Raw genomic sequence first — 15,063 nt, forward strand, 5'->3', positions numbered from 1 at the left:
TTCATAAACCATTGTAAAAAATAAGAAATTTATATTAAAAAGGTAACCATATACAATATCTAAAACCCATTGATATTCGTGATGCCAAGAGGACATAAGATCTATGGGAATGGTGGCAGTATGTCAAAGACATCCAATAAGTATAAATTGAATGAATATATTTTGGTGCAAATAAGAGGTAAATAAATATTCATGTGTCAAGGGAAATTCTAGACTACGTTTTAAAAAAATTGCACACTCTAAGAAAAGACATTGCATAGGACATAAAAGTTACCATTCATCTTAATGGTTTTATTCATAATTTGGGTTTGTGTAAGAGTTTAATGCCCAGTTTCAGCTTCTTTCTCCTTTTCTTTCTCCAAATAGGTTCTTTCTTTCACTGCAAGGTGAAATAATTTATTTAATAACAACATGTTTTTCTTTGTTGTTTTTGTTTCAAGTGGAAGTATGACAGTAGAAGGAAATCAAATTGTAAGCTTTATCAATTTTACACCCATGTTACTTTTGTTTTCTGCCACTTTGAAAAGACACCCAAAAAGAAGTTTTTCTTTTTTTTTAAGTTTTTCTTTTAAGTTTTCTTCCCTCTGGGAACCATCAGTTTATTTTCTGTAGTTAAGGGTGTTCCTTGGTTTGTCTCTCTCTCTCTCTCTCTTTTCCTTTGTTCCTTTGTTTTGTCTCTTAAATTCCACATACAAGTGAAATATAGTAATTGTCTTTCTCTGACTGACTTATTTTGCTTAGTATCCTACTTTCTAGCTCCATCTTCCTGATTGCAAATGGGAGCATTTCATTCTTTTTGATGACTGAATAATAATTCATTGTATACATATATACCACATCTTTATCCATTTATCAGTCAATGGACCTTTGGACTGTTTCCATACCTTGGCCATTGTAAATGATGCAGCCATAAACATAGGAGTGCAGCGTTCCTTTGAATTAGTATTTTTGTATTTGGATAGATATCAAGTAGTGCAATTGCTGCATTGTAGGATAGTTCTAGTTTTAACTTTTTGAGGAACCTCCATATGCTGTTTTGCACTAGAGTGTTTGCACCAGTTTACATTTCTGCCAGTAGTGCATGACTGTTTCTTTTTCTCCATCTCCTCACCAGCACCTGTTGTTTCTTGTTTTTGATTTTAGCCACTCTAACAGGTGTGAGATGATATCTCATTGTGGTTTCGATTTGTAGTTTCCTGATGATAAGTATCTCTTCATGTGTCTGTTGACCATCTAGATATCTTCTTTGGAGAAATGTCTGTTCATGTCTTCTGCTCATTTTTAATTGGATTATTTGCTTTTTGGGTGTTGAATTTAATAAGTTCTTTATATATCTTGGATACTAACCCTTTATTGGATATGTCATTTGCAAATATCTTCTCTCATTCAGTAGGTTACCCATTAATTTTTTTCACCGTTTCCTTCCACTGTGAAGAAGCTTTTTATTTTAATGTGACTACTGTAGCCTAATTTTGCTTTTGTTTCCCTTGCCTCAGGAGACATATGTAGAAAGTCTATTTTTATGCCAGTACCATAACTGTTGTGGTCATACAGCTTTGTAATATAATTTGAAGTCTGGAATTGTTATGCCTCCAGCTTTGCTTGTCTTTCTCAAGATCACTTTGGCTATTTAGGGACTTTTGTGGTTCTATACACATGTTAGGATTCTTTGTTCTAGTTCTGTGAAAAATGCTGTTGGTATTTTGACTGAGATTGCATTAAATATGTAGATTGCTTTGGGGAGTAGAGCATTTTAACGATATTTGTTCTTTGAAATCATAAGCCTGGAATGCTTTTCCATTTCTTTGTGTTGTCTTCAATTCCTTCATCACTGTTTTATAGTTTTCAGAGTACAGGTCTTTCACCTTTTGGTGAGGTTTATTCCTAGATATTTTATTACTTTTGAAAATAATTTCTGTAAATCTTTTTGTTATTGTTTTCTTAATTTATCTTTCTGCTTCTTCAAAATTGGTGTATACAAATGTACCAGATTTCTGTAGATTGACTTTACCAGTTATAGCAGTTTTTTGACATTCTGATGAATTTTCTATATAGAATATCATTATCATGTCATCTGCAAATAGTGACAGTTTGACTTGTTCTTTGCCATTTGGATGCATTTTATTTCCTTTTTGTTGTCTGATTGCTGTGGCTAGGACTTCCAGTACTAGGTTGACTAAATGTGGTGAGAGTGGATATCCTTGAACAGTGGACCTGTTCCTGTTTTTCTCTGTTGACGATGGTATTAGCTGTGGGTTTTTCATTTATGGCCTTTACATGTAGAGGTATATTTCCTCTAAACGTACTTTGTTGAGGGCTTTTATCATGAATGGATGTTGCACCTTGTCAGATGCCTTTTCTGTTTCTACTGAAAGGATCATATGGTTCTTATTCTTTCTCTTACTGAAGTCATGTATCACACACTGATTGATTTGTGAATATTGAACAACCCTTGCAACCCAGGAATAAATCCCACTTGTTTGTGGCAAATTATTTTTTAATGTATTTTTGAATTTGATTTCCTAGTATTTTTTTGAGAATTTTGCACCTATGTTCATCAGAGATATTGACCTGTAGTTTTGTTGTATTTTGGTAACTTTATCTGGTTTTGGTATCAGAGTAACACTGGCCTTGCAGTTTTTCTTCCTTTTCCATCTTTTGGCATAGTTTGAGATGAATAAGTGTTATCTCTTCTTTAAATGTTTGGTAGACTTCACCTATGGAGCCATGTGGTACTGGACTTTTGTTTGTGTAGTTTTTTGATTACTGATTCAATTTCTCTTCTGGCTATCAGTCTGCTCAAATTTTCAATTTCTTCCTGTTTCAGTTTTGATAATTTGTATGTTTTTAAGAATTTATCCATTTCTTCTATGTTGTCTAATTTGTTACCATATAGTTTTTTTTACAATATTCTCTTATAATTGTTTGTATTTTAGTAGTATTCATTGTTATTTCTCCTCTTTCATTAGTGATTTCATTCATTTAGGTCGCTTCCCTTTTTTTCTTGTTAGGTCAGCCTAGAAACATCAGTTTTATTGATTTTTTTTTTTTTTTCAAAGAACCAGCCTCTGGTTTCTGCTCTATCGTTTTTTTGTTTTGTTTTGTTTTGTTTCTTTTTTCCCCACCCCCTTGTTTTGTTTTGTTTCTATTTCATTTATTTCTGCTCTAATATTATTTCGTTCTTTCTACTGTTTTTATGTTTTGTTTGTTGTTCTTTATCTAGATCCTTTTGGTGTAAGGTTAGGTTGTTTATTTGATATTTTTCTTGCTTCTTAAGATAGGCCTGTATTGCTGTAAACTTGACTTTTAGAACCTCTTTAGCTGCATCCCAAAGATTTTGAACCAGTGTATTTTCCTTTTCATTTATTTCAATGTACTTTTTAATTCTGTCTTTTATTTCCTGCTTGACCTAGTCAATGTTTAGTAGCGTGTTATTTAATCTCCATCTATTGGTGGTCTTTCCAGACTTTTTCTTGTGGTGGACTTCTAGTTTCACAGCATTGTGATCAGAAAAGATACATGGTATAATTTCCATCTTTTTTTAAATTTTTTAATTTTTAATTTTTTTATTTTTGATAGTCACAGAGAGAGAGAGAGAGAGAGGGGCAGAGACACAGGCAAAGGGAGAAGCAGGCTCCATGCACCGGGAGCCCGATGTGGGATTCGATCCCGGGTCTCCAGGATCGCACCCTGGGCCAAAGACAGGCGCCAAACCGCTGCGCCACCCAGGGATCCCAATTTCCATCTTTTTTAATTTGTTGAGGCTTGTTTTGTGGTCTAAGTGATTTATTCTGGAGAATGCTCCATGTGCACTTGAAAAGAATGTGCATTTGCTGTTTTAGGATGGAATGTTCTGAATATATCTGTTAAGTCTATCTGGTCCAGTGTGTCATTCAAAGCTATTGATTATTTCCTTGTTGTGCTGTTTAGATGATCTGTCCATTATTGATGTAAGTGGGATGTTAAATTTCCCTACTATTATTTTATTATTATTGAATAATTCCTTTATGTTTGTTAATAACTGTTTTATGTGTTTATGTATTTGGGTGCTCTCATGTTGGGTGTGTAAATATTTATAATTGTCATATATACTTGTTAAATTGTCTCCTTTATTACTTATTATAAAGGGTCTTTCTTTGTCTCTTGTCACAGTCTTTGTTTTAAAGTCTATTATGAAAAAAATAAAATAAAGTTTATTTTGTCTGGTATAATAAGTATTGCAACTCTGGCCTTCCTTTGACATCTATTTGCATGATAAATATTCTTCATTGTCTCAGTTTCAATCTGCAAGAGTCTTTAGGCCTGAAATGAGAATTTGTAGGCAGCATATTGATGGGTGTTGCTTTTCTATCCATTCTGTCAACCCTATGTCTTTTGATTGGAGCAGTTAGTCCATTCACATTTAAAACAACTATTGAGAAATAAATAAATAAAAAATAAATAAAATAAAACAATTATTGATAGGTATGTATTTATTGCCATTTTTTTTTTTACTGTTTTGTGGTTGTTTCTAAGATTTTCCCTGATCTTTTCATGGGTTTACTGGTTTTCTTTAGTGATATATTTGGATTTTTTTCTCTTTATTCTTTGCATATTTATTAGTGGTTTTTGGTTTGTGGTTATCATTAGGTTTGTATATAACATCTTCTGCATATAGCAATCTATATGAAATTGATGGTCATTTAACTTGAACCCATTATTTACTCTTCTCCTCCAATGTTTTAGGCATATGGTGTCATAATTTACATCATTTTATTTTGTGAGTTGACTGATTTTTTTTACAACTATATTTATTTTTACTTCTTTTGTGTTTCTTACCCACATACTGTCATTTTTGGTCTTTTCTTTCCACTGTAGGAGTTCCCTTTAATATTTTTTAAAGGACTGGCTTAGTAGTTTTGATCATGTGGAATATTCTTGATCTCGTCTTTTATTTTGAATGATAGCCTTGCTGGATATAGTATTATTAGTTGTAGGTTTTTCTTATTCAGCACTTTGAATATATCATGCCACGCCTTTCTGGCTTAGAAAGTTTCTGCTGAAAAATCCACTGGCAGCCTTAAGAGGTTTCCTGTGTATGTAACTGTCTCCTTTTGTCTTGATGCTTTTAAAGTTTTTTCTTCATTGCCATATTTTGCTATTTTAATTACAATATGTCTTTGCATGGATCTGCTTTTGTTGAGTTTGTTGGGCATTCTCTGTGCCTCCTGGATGTGGATTTCTGTTTCCTTCCTTTTATTTATTTATTTTTTTATTATTATTTATGATAGTCACAGAGAGAGAGAGAGAGAGAGGTAGAGACACAGGCAGAGGGAGAAGCAGGCTCCATGCACCGGGAGCCCGACATGGGATTCGATCCCGGGTCTCCAGGATCGCGCCCTGGGCCAAAGGCAGGCACCGAACCGCTGTGCCACCCAGGGATCCCCCTGTTTCCTTCCTTTTATTAAGGAGGTTTTCATCTATTATTTCTTCAAGAAATTCTCCACCCCCTTTTCTGTCTTTTCTTCTTCTGGGACTCCTATAATACAAGTGTTATGTTTGATGGAGTCACTGAGTTCTCTAAGGCTATTCTCATTTTGCACGATTCCTTTTTTTTCTTATTTGTTCAGCTTGATTACTTTCTGTTACTCTGTCTTCTAGGTCATTAATTCCTTCCTCTGCTTCTTCCAGCCTGCTGTTCATTCCATCAAACGTGTTTCTCATTTGTTTTTTGAGCCCTTTATCTCTACTATGTTACTCCTTATCTCTGTGTTGATCATCTTACTTATGTCCTCCACTCTTTTCTCAAGTATCCTTATGATCATTGTTTTAAATTCTCCATCAGGCATGTTACTTATATCTGCTTCACTTATATCTCCAGCTGTGGCCTTGTCCTGTTCTTTCATTTGGGACAAATTCCTCTGTAATCTCATTTTGTCTAAGTTTCTGTGCCTGTTTCTGTGTGTTAAGGAAATCAACTACATCTCCTGTCCTTGAGGGTAATGGCTTTATGAAGAAGAGGTCTTCTGGTGCCCTTCAGTGTCTCCTGTTCCTCGGGGCCTGAAATTTCTGGGAGTGTCTCCAGTGTGTGTGCTGTCTGCTCTGTTGTTGTGTCCTGGCTGCTTTATCCTTCAGAGCAGTCATCTGCAAAAGCTCTCTTTGCCTGTTGTGGGCAGTCTTTGGTCCCTGGGTTGAATGTGGTGTGTTTTAACTAGGTATGTTCTGGTCTGCTTGTGAAATGAGATGTGTCACTGCCATTGGATTTGAGGCCTTGCAAAACTTCCAGGTAAAGAGACAAGATGTTGGCAAGGTTTGAGCCAGTCTTTGGAGTGGGAAGGAGAAGTCCACCACACTGGACTAAAGCAAGAGTGGCCAATAAGGGCATTTCCACCAGAGCATGGGAGTACGGGGTTTGATGTAAGCAAGTTAGGTAGAGTGTGGGTGCTGTGCTGGTTCCTATAGGTGGCTCTGTGTCTGTGCTGAGGGGTAGGAGAGAGAAATGGCCCTACCAGATCCTTTGTTCCTAGAGGGGTCTTTCTGTGAATCCTGTCTCTCTGGGATGCACTCTGAGATGAGCAACTAACTTCCCTACTGTGTGCTCCAGGCACTCTTCAGATGGCTGTTTCTATACTGTGAGTCCATGAGCTATTTGTTATACCTTTTCTCCAGGAGCAACCTCAATGTCCTCTGAGCTTTCCCTGAACCAAGCATGCTGATCATTAAAACTTTAAGCTTTAAGCCCCATTGGTTGTAAGAACTCATGAAATTTGGGTAATCCTGCTTTCCAAGCCAATTGCTATGGCGATTATTTACCCCGTGCCCTCCTCTGTGTGCTACTCTGCTTTTCATTCACACTCTTCTGCAATCACAGCTCTTTCCCTACCTCAGCAGCCAGGATTGGTTTCTATCCCGACTATGGCTCTGCACTTCCTACCTTCTTTGATGTGGCCTCTTTAACGTTAGTAGATTTGGCTACTTGATTTCTCAACAAAGACTGACTTTCCCAACTGGATTGTATTATGACATTTTCCATAAATGGAATAAGTTAAATAAATCTATTACTCTGATGTTATAGTAAAAGGGATTTAAAACCTTTTAATGGCTAATGTTTACAATATATAATACACAGGAAAATGTATCTTTCACTACTATTTAAATCAGTCATTTTTTAATATCAAATTTAAAATGAATAAGAGAGTGTATATTTCAAAATCCTTTCACATGGTATGCAAACAAAAATGTTCCATTTAGAACATGAGGACAGGAGGGAACTCAAGACATATTTTGTCTAACAGTTGATCATGAGCAGGGCCTTGTATGTTACTTGCAAAAAGCTAAGGAATCACAATAAACTTCTAAAATCTCCACACACAAAACCAAACATGTAGGTCTTGTGATTGATACTTTCGAAGATTTTATTTTGATGAGCTGTTATAAGGGCAGGTCTCTCAGCTACTGTGAAATAAGCACAGGAAATGCAAGATAATGATAAGGATCTAACTGTCATAATGGTTATTCTTTTGCATCTAAATTATGCAGTCACTAGTCATTCATAGAGGCTGCATTCACACATGGTAAACCACAGTTGAGGATCTAGAAAGGTTTGTTTTGAGGGTTTAAACTAAATCATCTCAGAGCTACAGTGACTGATTGGCTGGGCTCAGCACCCCTGTTTCAGTTATCAGAGCAGCTGAGGTGAAGGCCCAGGCAAACAATCAACCTATGAAAATTAAATATATATGAAAGAATTTCTGGCTCTAAAGCAGTGTGAACTGGATATATATTATAAAGTTGATTGAACTCCCCTTTTTAGCTACACAAGAGTTCTCTTATTATAAAAATTGTGTTTTGCAACAATCACCTGCCAGTGGAATATTGAGCTTCTGACCTAAATTTTAAAATGCAGTCTTGGGGATTATGTTCTTACCTGTTTATATGCCAGTTAAAAATTCTGACTATGATGACATTCTGGTCACACAATGACTATATACACATGATTCTAAATACACCAAAATAAACAAAAGCTCTTGATCAATGATGCATGCTACCACATAACCAAATGTTTTCCAAATATTTGTTATTAAAAAGATGAAGAAAATTGTGATTTCATTTCATTTACCACTTTGGACACAACTTAGAAAAATAAAAACCTCATAACAACAACAACAACATAAAACACCATATAATTTTGATTTAAGCAATTGGTAGCAAAGAATTTGGGAACCACATTGTAGTGACACCTAAGGAATAAAATCTCTTTTCCAGTACTGTTACACTCATTTGGATAGAAACCTGACTTCACCTTCCTAGATGTATTTTTTTCTTTTACATTTACCTAAGTACTTATTTTTAAGAAAAATATCAGGCTTTTAAAAAAATATTTTATTTATTTGTTCATGAGAGATACAGAGAGAAAGAGAAAGAGACAGGAAGAGACACAGGCAGAGGGAGAAGCAGGCTCCATGCAGGGAGCCTGATGTGGAACTCAATCCTGGGTCTCCAGGATCATGCCCTGGGCCGAAGGTGGCGCTAAACCACTGAGCCACCCAGCTGCCCAGGCTTTTTAATATCACAGTTTTTCTCAATGGAAAATGAACTCAATAATTAAATATATTACATGTATTTTCTAAGTTGAAATTCAACAAACTATTGATCCATTTCCTTGAGAAGACAAATATGTTTTATAGTGTTTTCCTCTTATTTTGCCCTGACTATAGGATTAAGGTTTTTAGAATTATAAACATAAATCACCTTTTTAAATTAATCCTCTTTTAAATCTGACTTTTTAAATATCAAGATGTTGTAATAAATAGCATATTATTTTGTACAGCAATTTTTAAAAAATATATATTTTTTTATTTAATTACCATCAAACTAGCTGAGTATTTTGAAAGCAAATAGATAGAAAAAAATTGAACATATTTGTTCATTATTCTCTGACACCCCCCTACTCCTAGATCATTTCTCTGACCTTCTCTGTACTACTATGAGCCCCAAGAGGCTAATGCCAATAGGCTGTATCATTTACTGCCCTTACCTTAGGCTTTCGATTAGATTTGGTTATTTCAACAGAGTTTCTCAACCAAGACACTACTGACACTTTGGTTGTATCATTTGTTGTTGTGGTTCTGGGGGTCTGCCCTGTGCACTGTAGGATGTTTAGCAGCACCATGGCTTCTACCCACTGGATGCACCTCCTCCCTCTATAGTGGCAATCAGAAAATATCTCCAGACATTGTCAAATGTCCTGTTGGTGGGACAAAATTGGCCCTGTTGAGAATCATTGTGTTAATAAGAGGAAGTAACAGGAGATGGAAGAGGAGAGGAGGAGAAGTGGTCCATGTACTTAGATCTACCTCAGCCCTTACTAGGTAATGGCTTTGCCCGTAGGTTTATTCTTCTGTTGTGACTTTTTTTAAATTTATTTTTTTATTTTTTTAATTTTTATTATTATTTTTTTATGATAGTCACACAGAGATTGAGAGAGAGGCAGAGACACAGGCAGAGGGAGAAGCAGGCTCCATGCACCGGGAGCCCAAAGTGGGATTCAATCCCGGGTCTCCAGGATCGCGCCCTGGGCCAAAGGCAGGTGCTAAACCACTGCGCCACCCAGGGATCCCCTGTTGTGACTTTCACCTCAAGTCCCTGTTCAAGGCTATGTTTCTCTCTGAATTCTCACAACAGTAACATCATTCCATTCCCTTGCCACACCACTTCTCACTGTTGCCATTCCTTGGATAATTCACCAGCCTTTAATTCCTCACCAGTTCTTTAAATCCTCACACTAATCAAACTCTCTGCAGCCTGTTTCCTGCTAAGTTCTTGATGAACAAAATATTTTTGGAAGATGACTTACATGCCCAGTAAGCACAGTATTTTTGCTTATCACTAATTGAAGATCTTTCTCATCCTTCCTCACTCTGTCTCTCTGTCTCTATCTCTCTCTTCCTTTATCTAACTCTTGATGCACATTCAATAAACAACATTGCAACATTAACATCACTTGGTGTACTACAATCTGCATTAATATTTCTTTTCAGAAAACATTCATCTTTTCATTTATTGTATGATTAAATACTCTTCCCACTCTTTATAAGGCTTGGTGTTCATTCTCATGTTCTCAGAAAGCTTTACCATCCATCCTAGTCTACACTGACCCTCTGATTATGGTACCACAATGAACTATATGTTTGTGTCCTGTCCAAAAAATCCTATATTGAAACCCTAATCCCAATGCAATGAGGTTTGGAGATGGGGCCTTTGAGTGGTAATTATGTCATGCAGGTAAAGCCTTGGGGTAGGCTTAGTGCCCTTATATGAAGAGGCATAAAAGGGCTTCCTTCCTTTTTCTCTCTCTCAACCATATTAGTTCCATGTATTACATATAAGATGAAATTTGTCTAGTCCATGAACAAGAATTTGTTGAATATATATTAGAGCCATAATATAGTATTCAATACATTTTTTGAGTGAATCAAAAAGTCACTTCTTTTGAAGAATGTACAAGTTAGGAAAAAGTTTAAATACATTATGTAAATTACATCATTGAATGTTATCTAATAGATTTGATATAGTGGGTGAGGGCTGGTAGTTGTTACCTATGGCAAGGTAGCAGACAAATCAGTTATTGGAACACAAAGTCAATTGAGCTTTGGCGGAAAGAAGATAGGGCTAGACTGAAGATCAGACCTTTACCCAGTAGGACAGATCTCTGATCCTAGACGATAGCTATTCATATAGGCTTGACTTATACAATGGAAGTTAAAGTAGAAATGTGCTGCTTAGCTGGCTCAAAGTAGATTAAAAGCAAATTGTGACCTCATAGTGCACCTAGATAAGGCCACAAGGTTGATTCTAGATCTTACCATTGGTGAAGAAGGAGTTTCTTTTTCTTTTTCTTTTTCTTTTTCTTTTTTTTTTTTTTTTGAAGAAGGAGTTTCTAATCTACTTCCACATATCATCTGGATTTGCCCACAAACTTTTATGGGAATGAATCCATACATAGAATTATCTGGAGTTGAGCTTGAAGACAAAAAGATTTAATCAATTCCATTTATTAACATATTTAATTTATATTTATTAATAATTTGTTAGATAATCAACATCATTCCATGTGCTGAGGATATACCAGTAAATAACATAAATACCTTTCTGACAACCTTATGATGCTTACATACTAATGGATATGTACTGACATAATTCTTATACTAATTTGCACAATGTTTTTCCTGTAAGAAAGAAAGAAAGACCTCAGCTAAAACGATCATATTGAAGATTTTTATTTTGTCCTAATTTGCTCTTAGATAATGTGATTTCAATTTACATTTTATTATTCTTTTGAGTCTTTGAAACTGTATAGGACTAACCATGGAAAACTTCAAAACAAGGAAAACATGAGTTTGGTTACATTTTATTGCCTTTTTTTTTTTTAAAGCTTTATTTGTTTGTTTGTTGGTTTAACTTATTTGAGACAGAGAGACAGGCAGCGTGAGCAGGGGGAAAGGCAGAAGTAGAGGGAGAGAAAGAGAGAGAGTCTCTCAAGCAGACACCACACTGAGCACTGAGCCTTATGCAGGGCTCAATCCCACGTCCCTGAGATAATGGCCTGAGCGGAAACTGTGTTGGGTGCTCAACTGACTGAGCCAGCCAGGAGCTCCTACATTTTAGTGGTTTTTTTGCCACTTCTGCCGTATGGCATTTTCCTGTAAGAAGCCAATAATAATAATATAATAATAATAATAATAATAATAATAATAATATAATAAAAGAAAAGAAAGAAAAGGAAAATGTTACACTTTGAAGGTTAGGGCCTACCAGTTTTGAATCTGGAGTATGCCACGTAATAATTGTGTCTTGCCATCTAAATGTCTATAAGACTCAATTTTCATGTTTGTAAACAGACTTGGAAACTGAGACTGTTACTGAGGAGAGATCAGCAGGACAGTACTGTTGTTCTGTTTCTCCCAACCCTCTGTGGCTGCTGGACTCCCTCAAATGCTCTGAGAAACCAGGAGAAATGGAAAAATTTCAAGTTGCAAGATAGATTTGAATTTTTATTGATAAACTTTTTTTCTTTTTTTTGGATAGCTAAGCTTCTTTTTTAGCACTATGTTAAGAGCTTGAAAGAAAAAAGAAAAATATGAAGGTGCATGCGATTTTCTAGATTTTCTAGGAAATGTATATCTCTTCTCTTTTTCACCCACCTATACAACTGAACTCTGAGCTTCACTTAGTCGGTATCTCAGGAACAGATTATGCTATTTTAACAAAAAGTAAAAGTCTCCTTCTGAAGGTGAAGTTTTCCAGACCATCTCATTTATTTTGTGGCAAAGATTACCATCACACGTCCAGTGCTTTATTTGCCTGGAGTCAATTCCTGTGGTTCCCATAGTTGGAAGGCAATCAGAAGAAGTAGGAAAGACAGATGCTGGTCAAGGCTAACCATTACTCGGCAGCAGCAGCTTCACATGTTTGAAATCATGTTGTGGCTTTTTTCAGTTTGATTTTTATTGTCTGTTTGGCCCAAACACTGCCACTCTTGTTATGAAGCTAAGGATCGTAAAGACCAGTGTTCCTTAATATCACATTGCTTTAATACCTCATTGTTAGAACTAATGCCATCCAGAAATCTCTCAAAAGAAGGAACATATTGTAATGACACTTAGGAAAAATTTACAGCTTACGGGTACATTGCTGATTTTAAAGAAAACCATTCTTAGAGTTTCACTTGTTTTAAAGGAAGGTAAAGCTTACCCTTCTGAAGATTTTACTGGTAATTCCTGAGGCATGCCACTGAAAATGTGATATATCTCATGCAAGAGTGATACACAGATAATCCCCTGTCCCTCAGTTCTTTTTACCTGGAGATTGCCCTTCTCAAAAGCATTAATTCAAATAGCATATCTGTTAGTGAAGTTGGAGTAACATAGATAGTTCAGAAGCAAGCTTTCCTTCCTGTTAGTTGTGTGGCCTTGAGCAGATTGTCCAACCTCACTAAACCTCATTTTCTAATTTACAATCGGTGATTGTAAGAACTGTGAAGAGGCTGATATTTTCCCCTAATTGCAAGGTAGCATATTAGCATGCTTCGTTTTCATGGATTCTGGCCGAAAACACACAACTAATGAGTCAGAGAAAAGGGACAGTTTATTATGGCAAAACAGTAGCCAGATAATCATTTTTCCTGTGCTCTTTTCCCAAGCTTCAATTCCCACAGGGCAATGCAATGAGGGCTTTTGAGAATCTAGAAGTGGAAAGGACTTTTATATTGACATTTAATCATCCAGTATCATCTTTTAAAGAACAGTACTTTATGCCTACGCTTAGTTTTTATTTCGGAATACAGACTGTCTAGTTAAATCGTTCCATGTACGTGTGTATAAATGCGTGTGTACATACACACACACATATGGAAAGATGGAATATATATATATATATTTTCCATATATATACTTTCCATATATATGCCAGGGTTAGTCAGGGAATTCATCTGTTTCTTCAAATAGGGGCAAATCTCAGAGGGCCTAAATATCTTTTTAGGTTTCTAAACTCACCAACATCCCTTCTCCAGAGGTACCTGGTGCCTCTGAGCCCCAAATCTTGTGGATTCTGTGTCAGGAAAGCCCTACTTGGGGTGTCTGGGTGGTTTAGTGGGTTAAGTATCTGACTTCAGCTCAGGTCATGATCCTAGGGTCTTGGGATCCAGCCCTGCAGTGGGCTCCCTCCTCAGCAGAGAGCCTGCTTCTCCCTCTTCCTCTGCTACTCCACCTGCTTCTCTCTCTGCTTGTGTGCTCTCTCTCTATATCAAATAAGTAAAAAATAATAATAAATAAATAAATAAATAAATAAATAGCAAAATCTTAAAAAAAAAAAAAGAGTAAGCCTTACTTATTGGCTTCTTTCTTGCAGACCTCAGTTTTATTTTTCCCACTTTCTAAATCAATCAATACTTTCCACCCACATTCTGGCTTCTAGAAATTTATTGATATGCCATATTTATGGTTACATCTATTCCCTTTTTATTTGTTTTTGTAGATTTATGCCTGTTTTGTTCCATCACTCTCATTTAAATCAATTTTCAGGAGGAAGCACAGCTTAATAAAAAACTCATATAAGCCTATTTTTAGAAGTCTACAGTCTGAGATAAGTGGAAGTGTTCTTATACTATTTTTAGTCCCAAGTTATTAGCTTATACATACAAACCTAATGTAGAAGATTCCATGGCATTTAATTATTTTTCCTTAGATTTTTCTCTTCTAGAGGTTAAATTTTTTTTTCTGTTGAAAGCTTGTGACACAAACAAACACAATTTTTCTGACTCCTCTAAAGGATCATAATGATTTATGATTTATCTTAAATGATTTATCATAATGATTTATCAGAGAGAAGTCAATGTCATGTGATCTTATGTAAAATTCTTGTCCTGACTAATTGGCTGCATTGTGTGAAGAAATCTAGATGCTTTTGTAAAAATCCAGTGTGATATTACACATATTAAAATTATTTGAATGGTACATATATTATATAAATATGATTAAAGGAAAATATCCTATATAACTTAAAAGTTTAAAATGCTAATTTTTCTGAATCACCAGTTGATTGATTTCTCTCCAATTCCTTGATATTCTTCTTAAAGTATGAAGTTCCGACTTAGATGTAGTATCTTTAAAAGAAACCTACCCTCTATGTTTTCATTCATTCCATTAATGTGTTGCATTCCAGTATTTTGTCAGTTTTTGAAGTACATGGGGAATTCCCTTTTAACAAATACCATTTTGGGAATCCCTGGGTGGCGCAGCGGTTTGGTGCCTGCCTTTGGCCCAGGGTGCGATCCTGGAGACCTGGGATCGAATCCCACATCGGGCTCCCGGTGCATGGAGCCTGCTTCTCCCTCTGCCTGTGTCTCTGCCTCTCTCTCTCTCTCTCTCTCTGTGACTATCATAAATAAAAATTAAAAAAAAACAAAAACAAATACCATTTCAATCTCCAGTTCTCCAAAAGAGAATATTCCTAGGCTTCAAAACATATGAAGAGAGTATGACAATTCAAATACTATTTTACTGACCTGGATACAGCAATATGTAT

The sequence above is a fragment of the Vulpes lagopus genome, chromosome 3 (assembly GCF_018345385.1).
Source record: "Vulpes lagopus strain Blue_001 chromosome 3, ASM1834538v1, whole genome shotgun sequence".
Taxonomy (NCBI): domain Eukaryota; kingdom Metazoa; phylum Chordata; class Mammalia; order Carnivora; family Canidae; genus Vulpes; species Vulpes lagopus.